The sequence below is a fragment of the Cervus canadensis genome, chromosome 11 (genome assembly GCF_019320065.1).
Source record: "Cervus canadensis isolate Bull #8, Minnesota chromosome 11, ASM1932006v1, whole genome shotgun sequence".
Lineage (NCBI taxonomy): Eukaryota > Metazoa > Chordata > Mammalia > Artiodactyla > Cervidae > Cervus > Cervus canadensis.
Window position 1 is genome coordinate 35769442 of NC_057396.1, and position 10401 is coordinate 35779842.

Genomic DNA, 10401 nt, shown 5'->3' on the forward strand with positions numbered 1-10401 from the left:
TCATTCAACTGAGGACTACAATGAATTATTTATTATCCATTTTTATTGATCCCAGGTTGAGCTAAATAAAAGACAAACATAATAAAATGTAAACATTTAACTACCTTGTTCTGAGGAAGATCCAGCAAACAGTAGAGGTGGGAAAAACCAAATAAATAAAAGTACATTTGTTGCTTTTCTTCTTAAAAAAAGCTACAAGTTGTAATACAAATAGACCTAGATAAAGAATCAAGAACTGTTTTTAATGCTAGATGTACTTCCAACTTTGGCTACTTGTATCATCTTTAAATTTCAATGTTTTCACCCTTAAAGGTGTTTTTAGGGTGATGCTCTTTTTATTTTTTATTTATTTTTTAGTTTTTGATGCTCTTTTTAAAAATCAACTTTGACAATATATTACTTGCATATGCAAGGTACCATTTTAGGTATAATTTGATGAGTTCTGAAAATGTGTATAGTCCTGTAACCACAAGGACTGCAGCACAGTATGGGGTCAGCCTCCTAGATCTCCTGGAACTCCAAAGAGCTGATTCAAACATTTGTTAATCAGGGAAGTAAAGGAATGCAGGAACAAAGGAGAAACAATCAAGAAACTATAGTGCAGTGACTAAAGCAGGGTCCTGGTTCCTATTCAAGGAATATGCAATGTCTTTGAGTCAAGAACTAAGGCTCTCATCTTAGGTGGAAGATGGTAACTTTGGGGTGAGTAGAAGATTCCTACAACACTGCTCTGTTACCTCCCCATCAACCAATCAGAAAACAGTCATATATGGGACTTTCCTGGTGGTTCAGTGGCTAAAACTCCATGCTCCCAATGCAGGGGACCCAAGTTCAATCCCTGCTCAGGGAACTAGATCCCACATGCTGCAAATAAATATCTTGCATGCTGTTCTCCCGGTAAACCATCAGGGAGTTCAGGTTTTTGAGCGTGAGCCACCTGTTCTCCTTGCTTGGCCCTGTGATAAACTTTTCTCTGCTTTGGACTCCAAACTTTTGGTTTACCTGTCTTGCTGTGAGTCGGGAACAAGAACTTGCATTCAGTAACAGTTCAGTTCAGTCACTCAGTCATGTCTGACTCTTTGCGACCCCATGGACTGCAGCACACCAGGCCTCCCTGTCTATCACCAGCTCCCGGAGTTTATCCAAACTCATGTCCATTGAGTCAGTGATGCCATCTAACTATCTCATCCTCTTCTCCCATCATCCTCTTCTCCTCCCACCTTCAATCTTTTCCAGTATCAGGGTCTTTTCAAATGAGTCAGCTCTTGGCATCAGGTGGCCGAAGTATTGAGTTTCAGCTTCAACATCAGTCCTTCCAATTGTTAGGTAGTTAGAATAGGGAAAAGGAGTCCAGAATGGCGGTGCTAAAAGACCTGGAAGGGAAAAAAGCCCGTGAAAATTGAACAAAGGAAGATCCGAGGACTGGAGTGAGAACCTCAGGTAAGACAAACAGCACTCCTGGCTGGCCCAGTTTACATAGGACAGGCCCAGGGAGAGAAAAACATATAAAAACAGGAGCCAAAGCTAGCTCTCTCTCTCTCTCTCTCTCCCCCCCATGCGCTGAGGCGCTCTTCTCTTCGCGTCTTTGGATCAACGTGCCCTCACACCTCTAAGATGGATTTTCCTGCTATCTTCTAAATACAATAGAGCTGTAACACGGTCTGTCCAAGACCCGAGAGCTGTGACACGCCGAGGGGGCTTTACTGTCCGTCACTCCAAATCTTTGTTGTGACGAGACAAAATCCGAGGAGCATACACTCGCCTGACACAATGAACATCCAGGACTGATCTTCTTTAGGATCAGTCCTGAACCGGTGAAAGTCCTAAAGTGGTAACACTATCACCACTTTGTAATCTCATAACCCCCGAAAGAAACTCTCTGCTTATTAGCAGTCATCCTCCCTTTCCCAGCACCTGACCAACCATTAATCTAAGTTCTTTCTCAGTGCATTAACCAATTCTGGGCATTTCATACAAAAGGAGTCATACGATACTTGGTATGCTGTCTAGCTTGTTTCATTACCATAATGTTTTCAAGGTTCATCTATGTTATAGCATATACTAGTGCTTAATTTATTTTTATTGCTAATGTTGTATAAATATACCACAGTTGATGGATATTTAGATCATTTTGATTTTTTACTTTTTATGAATGACACTTCTTATGAACATTTGCGTACAAGTTTTTGAGTGCACATGTTTTCAGTCCTCTTAGGTACATACCTAGGAGGAGGACTTCTGGGTCATATAACTGTATATTTAACATTTTGAGGAAATACAATATTGTGTTCCAAAGTGCACTTTACATTTCCACCAGCAAGGTATGAGAATCCAATTTCTCCATGTTTTCACTCCTTTTTTCCCACAAATATTTCTTTATTTAAATAACTTTCTGCATTGTTTATTGAAGTCTTTTTTTTTTCTTTGCTAATTCTTAGTGGTCTTTTTAAAAAATATCCATTCCATGGTATACAGTTGTATCTCAATTGTGGTTTTGATTTGCATTTCCCTAATGATTTTGATTTGCGTTTCCCTAATGGAGAAGACTCTTGAGAGTCCCTTGGACTGCAAGGAGATCCAACCGGTCAATCCTAAAGGGAATCAGTCCTGAATATTCATTGGAAGGACTGATACTGAAGCTGAAACTCCAATACTTTGGCCACCTAATGCAAAAAAAAACTGACTTATTGGAAAAGACCCTGATGCTGGGAAAGATTGAAGGGAGGAGGGAGGAGACGGGGACGACAGAGGGTGAGATGGTTGGATGGCATCACTGACGCAATGGACATGAGTTTGAGTAAACTTCGGGAGTTGGTGATGGACAGGGAAGCCTGGCATGCTGCAGTCCATGGGGTCACAAAGAATCAGACGTGACTGAGCGACTGAACTGAACTGAATGACTAATGATGTCGAGCATATTTTCATGTGCTTATTGGCCATTTGCATATCTTCCTTGAAGAAGTGTCTATTAAAATCCTTCAGTTTAAAGGGTTTTAGCCCATTTAAAAATTGGGTTGTCTTTCTCTTGTTGAGTTGTAAGAGTTCTTTATATACTTTGAATATAATTCCTTTATTTAATATATAATTTGTAAATATTTCCCCCTATTCTGTAGGTTTTCTTTTCACTTTCTTGATTGTATTCTTTGGCACAAAATTTTTACTTTTGATGAAGTTCAGTTTATCTTTTATTCTTTGGTTGCTTGTGCTTTGGGTGTCATATTTAAGAAACCATTGCTTAATAAAAAATCACCAAGATTTATTTCTATGTTTTCTTCTAAGAGCTTTGTGATTTTAGTTGTTAAATTTAGGTCTTTGATCTGTTTGAGTTGAATTTTGTATGTGATGTGAGTAGGAATCCAACTTCATTCTTTTGTATGTAGATACTCAATTGTCCCAACATCATTTAATAAAAGTACTATTATTTCTCCATTGAACTGTCTTGGCATCCTTGTCAAAAACCAATTGACCATACACAGTGTGGTACTTGCATAAGAACAGACAGATATATATATATATATATATAGAGAGAGAGAGAGAGAGAGAGAGTAGTGGAATAAAATGAAAAGTCAAGAAACAAACTATTTGCATATGTGGTCAGATAATTTTTGTCAAGGGTGCCAAGACAATTCAGTTAGAAAAGGGCAGCCTTTTTGCAAATGGTGCTGGAAAACCTGGATGCTTGTGTGCTAAGTCACTTAGTCATGTCCGACTCTCTGGGACCCTAGAGATTGTAGCTCACCATGCTTCTGTGTCCATAGGATTCTCCAGGCAAGAATACTGGAGTGGGTTGCCGTGCCCTCCTCCAGGGGATCTTCCCAATCCAGAGATCGAACCCATGTCTCTTATTCCTGCATTGGCAAGGGGTTCTTTATCACTAGTGACACCTGAGAAGCCCAGCAAAAGTGGATATTCACATGCAAAAGAATAAATGGACTTTTATCTAACATGACATACAAAATTACCTCAAAATGGATCAAAAACTCAAATATAAGACCTAAAAGTATAAAACCCTTAGGAGGAAAAATAGGACAAAAGCTATACAATATTGGATTTAGCAATGATTTCCTAAATGTGCCACCAAAGGCACAGGTGACAAAATTAAAAATGGATAAATTATGGTTTATGAAAATCTAAAAATTTTGTGCATCAAAAAACACTGTCATGTTTCCCTGGTAGCTAGCTGGTAAAGAATCCACCTGCCAATGTTGGAGTCACGGGTTCCATTCCTGATCCAGGAAGATCTTACATGCCAAGAAGCAACTAAGCCTGTGCGCCACAAGTTTTAAGCCTATACTCTCGAGCCCGGAAACAGCAACTTATGAGCCTTTGCACCCATATTATTAAAGCCTGTGCACCCTAGAGCCTGTGCTCCACCACAAGAGAAGCCACCGCAATGAGAAGCCCAAGCACCACAACTAGAGGGGAGCCTCCATTCACCACAACTAGAGAAAAGCCTGTGAAGCAATGAAGACTCACACAGCCAAAATAATAATAAGTAAAATATTTTTTCTAAAGAAACTGTCAATAAAATAAAAGGGCAACTCACAGGATAAAGGAAAATATTTACAAAGCATATATATGATAAGGAATTAATTTTCAGGGTATACAAAGAACTCTTAAAACTTAATAACAACAAAAACAAACTGATTAAAAATTTGGCAAAGGACTGAAACAGACATTTCTCCAAAGAAAATATATAAATGGCCAACAAGGGGGAATTCCCTGGTGGTCCAGTGCTTAGAACTCCATGTTTTCACTGCAGGAACAGCTAAGTTACTCTGATGGGGAACTAAGATCCTCATAGCTGTACAGTGCAGTCAGAAAAAAAAATTTTTTTAGGTTGTCTATAAATGGCCAGTAAGCACATGAAGCATGCTCAACATCACTAATCATTAGGAAAATGCAAATCAAAATTATAATGACATACATCCATTAGGATGGGTCGTACCAAAAAAAGAAAGACCAACAATAACACGTCAGTGGGGATGTGGAGAAACTAGAATCCTTGTATGCTGTTGGTGGGAAAGTAAAATGGTTCAGCCACTATGGAAAAGAGTATGGCAGCTCCTTAAAAATACAGTTACCATATCATCTAGCATTCCACTTCTGGAGATATTCCCAAAAGAATTGGAAGCAAGGACAATTCTTTGTACACCCATGTTCCTAGCAGTTTTATTCACAATAGCTCAAACATGGAAGCAATCTATGTGTTCATCATTGATGATTGAATGGCAAAATGTGGTATAAACATACAATGGCATACTCTTCAGCCTTTAAAAGGAAGGAAATTCTGACATATGCTACAACATGGATAAACCTTGAGGATATTATGGTGATTGAAATGAACCAGTCACAAAAAGACAAATACTACATGTTTCTATGAAGTAGGTATTTAGAGTAGTCAAAATCTAGAGAGAGAAAGTAGAATTGTGGTTGTCAGGCATTGAGGGGGAAGGTTATTATTTAATGGGTATAGGGTTTTAGCTCTAAGAGATTAAAAGTTATGAAGATGAATGGTGGTGATGGTTGTACCACATTATGAATATATTTAATACCACGGAGTGGTGCACGTAAAAATGATTAAAATGGAAAATTGTCAGTTATGACACTTTATCTCAACAAAACTTAAAAAAAAAATCAACTGAATCTTAGATATGGGTTCAATCCCCAGTCTGAGAGGATTTTGCATGCCATAGAGCAACTAAGCCCATGTGCCACGAATACTGAGCCTGGGCTCCAGAGCCAGGGAGCTGCAACTCCTGAAGCATGGGTGCCTAAAGCCTGTGCTCTGCAATAAGAGAAACATAGCAATGAGAAGACCGAGCACTGCAATGAACAGTGGCTCCCACTTGCCATGATTAGAGAAAGCTCGCGGGCAGCAAAGAAGACCCAGCACAACCAAAAACAGTAAATAGTTGATTTATTAGTAATAATAAATTAATAAGTAATTTAAAATCAACTGATAATAAAAGTGATGGTTTATTTTGGGACTCTCAATTCCATTCCATTGATCTTTTTGTCTTATGCTGCTACTGCACTGCCTTGATTATCTTTTCAGTACATTTTGAATCATGAAGTGTAAGTCCTCCAACTTTGTTTTTCTTCAGAGTTGTTCTGAATAAGAAAGCAGCTGTGTTTCTTTCAACTATGTGTTTTATGAGAGAAACATTTAAAGAACATTTATAATATACCCAAAACACATATACACATCTAATATAATCCTCATAAAAATCATGTAAGGTAATATTATGACTTTAATAATTAAGTTATCATATTTTTATCATCTGTTCTGTGTCAGACATTATGGATATAAGACACTGGGCTGCAAAATAGGCAACATGATCCATTTTCAGGTTTAGGTAACTCTCTCAAATTGGAATGCAGTTCTCTTGACTCCAAGTCCCCAAATAGTTTCACTGCAAAAAGATTAATTCCTTCTGTAGTTCTCAAACATCTTCTATATTTTCTCTCTGGCCTGGGCTGGATAAGTGGCCACCTGAATGGCATGAGAACCAAGGTAAATCCCGGATCTTATAGCCTTCTCATTTAAGCGGGAGGTCATTCAATCATTTGTTCATTTAAAGAATATTTATTCAGGGCCAACTGTGCGCCAAGGATTAGTGTTATAATCAAGAAGAGACAATATCATCGCCTTCATAGAGCTTACTTTCTTGTACAAGAGACATGTAACAAGAAATTTCACAAATAACAAGATAATTACAGCAAGTAATTGCAGGTTTTTGTAAAGAAAAGGAAAGTCTGCCAAAATTGAGAATATCAGAGATAACTACCACTGATGGGAGGTTTACAGAAAACCTCACTTTAAAGACTTAAAATTTTGTCAAGGGACAAAGAATAAGAGAGAACTGGCCCCATCAAAAGCATTTCGAGCAAAGAAAGTATAACAGCAGAGTCCCTGAGACAGGAAAAAAGCTGGGTGTAGCCTGGGGACTGACAGAAAGCCAATGAGATTAAGTATACTAAGCCAAGAGCACGGTGATCCTGGAGAGGTAAGCAGGCGGTGCTTACAGGGCATTGGAGAGGACCCAAGAACCAAGTTATCCAGCTCGAGACTACAATCACATCCTGACAGCTCTTGGTCCTGGTGTGCTAGAGTCCTTGGAGAAAATCTGCTGCTCTTGATTCACAGTCATTGCCCCCAGCAGTGCCCAGATCAGACACATGCCCTCACTGGCTCCAAGATGGAGTGGATCGGTCGGCATCTTTCTTCACACTCTTGGCCATGGTGTGTTATAAACCCTTTTCTCTGTTCTTCTAGGGTTACCACGAAGTTTTGGGGAAGGGAAAGCTCCCAAAGCAGCCTGTCATCGTGAAGGCCACATTCTTCAGCAGAAGAGCTGAGGAGAAGACTGGGGGTGTAGGTGGGGCTTATGGCCTGCTGGCTTGAAGCCACATGCTGGAAAACTCATTAAATGTTAACAAGTGCTTTCTTAAAAAACAAACAAACAAAAAATGTTAGCCAAAGTACAATTAGAAGCCATTGAAGGATTTTAAACCAAAGGATGTTGTGATCTGATTTATATTTTTAAAAGCTTACTCCTACCATGTGTATAGAATGGGTTGGGTATATAAGTAAACAAGGTTAAAATCCTGAAGTTCATGAAGTTCAGCTAGAAGGCTATAGCAGCTGTCAAAGTGAAAGAAAGCTTTCTTAGACTAGGATGGTACTGGTGGAGATACATGGAGAGAAGTGAAAATATTCTAGATGTATTTTGGAAATGAAAATAACAGGTTGACACTCAAGTTTTTGGCTTTAATAACTGTATGGTGACATCATACGCCAAAATGGGGAAGACTACAAGTAGAGAATATATAGGTTTTAAAAAATCATCTGTAATTGCATCTTAGACATGTTGAGTTTGAAACACTTATGAGACATTCAAAAAGCTTGTCGGATAAGGATCAGGCCCTTCCTGCAAGGAAAGCAGCTGAGGAAGAAAACTTACTGTCAAAGGAAGTCTGATTTCCGGGGCCCTGGAGCAGGTGTCAGATGAGCAGGTGTCTCTCATTATCCTGAGACCAAAGAGATAAGAACCAAGAACTAACAGTGCTATTGCAGCTCATCTTAGGAAATACTCATTGAAAGTCCATAGGAATCACCATGAGGCTTGTTGTTGTTGCTAAATCATGTCTGATTCTTTGCGATCCCAGGGACTGCAGCACACCAGGCTTCTCTGTCCTCCAATGTTTGCTTGGATTTATGCTCACTGAGTCAGTGATGCTATCCAACCATCTCATCCTCCGCTGCCCCTTTCTCCTTTTGCCTTCAGTCTTTCCCAGCACCAGAGTCTTTTCCAATGAGTTGGCTCTTCACATTATATGGACAAAGTTTAGGAGCTTCAGCTTCAGCCCTGGCAGTGAATATTCAGGGTTGATTTCCTTTGGGATTGATTGATTTGATCTCTTTGCAATCCGAGGGACTCTCAAGAGTTTTCCTCAGAGCCACAATTCAAGAGCATCAGTTTTTTGGTGTTCAGCCTTTTTTATGGTCCTACTCACATCCATACATGACTACTGGAAAAACCATTGCTTTGACTATAGAGACCTTTGTTGGCAAAGTGATGTCTCTGCTTTTTTAATACGCTGTCTCTGTTGGGCATAGCTTTCTTTCCAAGGAGCAAGTGTCTTTTAACTTCATGACTGCAGTCACTGTCTGCAGTGTGTTTGGAGCCCCCCAAAATAAAACCTGCCACTGCTTTCACTTTTCTCCCTTCTATTTGCTATAAAGTGATGGGACCAGATACCATGACCTTAGTTTTTTGACTGTTGAGTTTTAAGCCAGCTTTCTCATTCTCCTTTTTCACGTTCATCAAGAGGCTGTTTAGTTCCTCTTCACTTTTTGCCACTAGAGTGGTATGATCTGCATATCTGAGGTTGTTGATATTTTTCCTGGTGACCTTGATTCCAGCTTGTGATACATCCAGCCCAGCACGTCACATGACGTTCTCTGCATGTAAGTTAAATAAGTGGGGTGACAATATACAGCCTCTGTCATACTGCTTTCCCAATTTTGAATCAGTCAGTTGTTCCATGTCTGATTCTAATTGTTGCTTCCTTACTCACATATAGGTTTCTCAGGGGACAGATAAGGTGGTCTGGTACTCTCTTTAAGAGATGGGAGTACCTGAATACCTTACCTGTCTCAGGTAATAGAAAGAGACATAAACTTCAAAAGAGAAGACATAATTTAAGGTCTGGTGACTGGCAAAGTTCAAACTTCTTTGATCCTTGTTGGATGATTGTGAAAATGAAGAGGAAAAATTCATGTGAAAGCATCTGGCTGTATATTGGAGGTTTATAACGTACATTGTGAGAGCAGGTATTATTATGAGCAATCAATATGAGCTCTGTACCTATAACATTGCTTTCTGAAAAAACCCAATAACTTTAATGATGATTTAACAGGATCAAAATAAATGCGTTTACCCTGTACAGGCCAGCTCTAGCATCACCCAAGTGAAACAGATCGGGACAAAATGACACCAAGGAGACTGATGTGTATGCTGAGTCCCCATGTGGGTAAAGAACTCATCTCAGAATCAGTGAGTCTCAGCAGATCTTGACCTTGATTGCAATGTGACCATGACTAATAGCAACAGCTTGGTTACACTGGCTGCAATCTCTTTACCATTGCATTCCAAACATATCAGGGTGTTGTCTGTATATCTTGTACCATCTTTTAGAGCCTACCTGTCAACATTAGCCCACAGTCTTGGCAAACATGCCAGTGATTGTCTGCTTTTCTTCCCATACAATCTCTAGACTTGCTGTTTCAACATAATAAGCATTTTTTCACTCTTTTGCTCTACCCTTGCAGAACAACTCATTTTCCTCAGATACCATGTACTTTCACATTTCCAAACTTTTGTCCTTATAAAGGTTCCTTAGGCCTAGAAAGTCCTCACCCCTCACCTTCCTACTGATTAACTATTTATGCTTTCAGGGTCAGATAAATGTAAATAGCCATCTCTCCTCAAAATACTCAAAGGAATTCATTGCATCCTCATCTATATTTCCATTTTATGCTATTTATAGTTCAATATACTTATTCAGCAAACATTTACAGAATGTCTGCTGAATATCAGGACCTTTTAAGATGCAAATGACAGAAAGCTACTCCAAGTAGCTTAAACAAGCTAGCTCACCACATTTCCATCCTCACCTATATTTCCATTTTACTCCATTTATAATTCAATATACTTAGTCAACAAACATTTACAGAATGCTGCTAAAGGTCAGGACTCTTTTAGATGCAAATGATACAAACTCAAATCTAAATAGCTTAAACAAGGCAGCTCACCTAATGGAAAAGTACAATGAAAAACATGGTGTGATCCAGGCATTCAAATGATGTGATTTGTATTCATCTTTTTTTTGTAC

General features: G+C 39.1%; 1 non-coding gene across 1 annotated transcript; it reads left to right on the forward strand.

Moving 5' to 3' along the window:
* The first annotated feature begins 7066 nt into the window (after positions 1 to 7066).
* LOC122450680 lies at positions 7067 to 7186 on the forward strand. Its single transcript, XR_006272179.1, has one exon. It is a non-coding gene; the product is annotated as a small nucleolar RNA SNORA3/SNORA45 family (small nucleolar RNA).
* The last annotated feature ends 3215 nt before the right edge of the window (positions 7187 to 10401 follow it).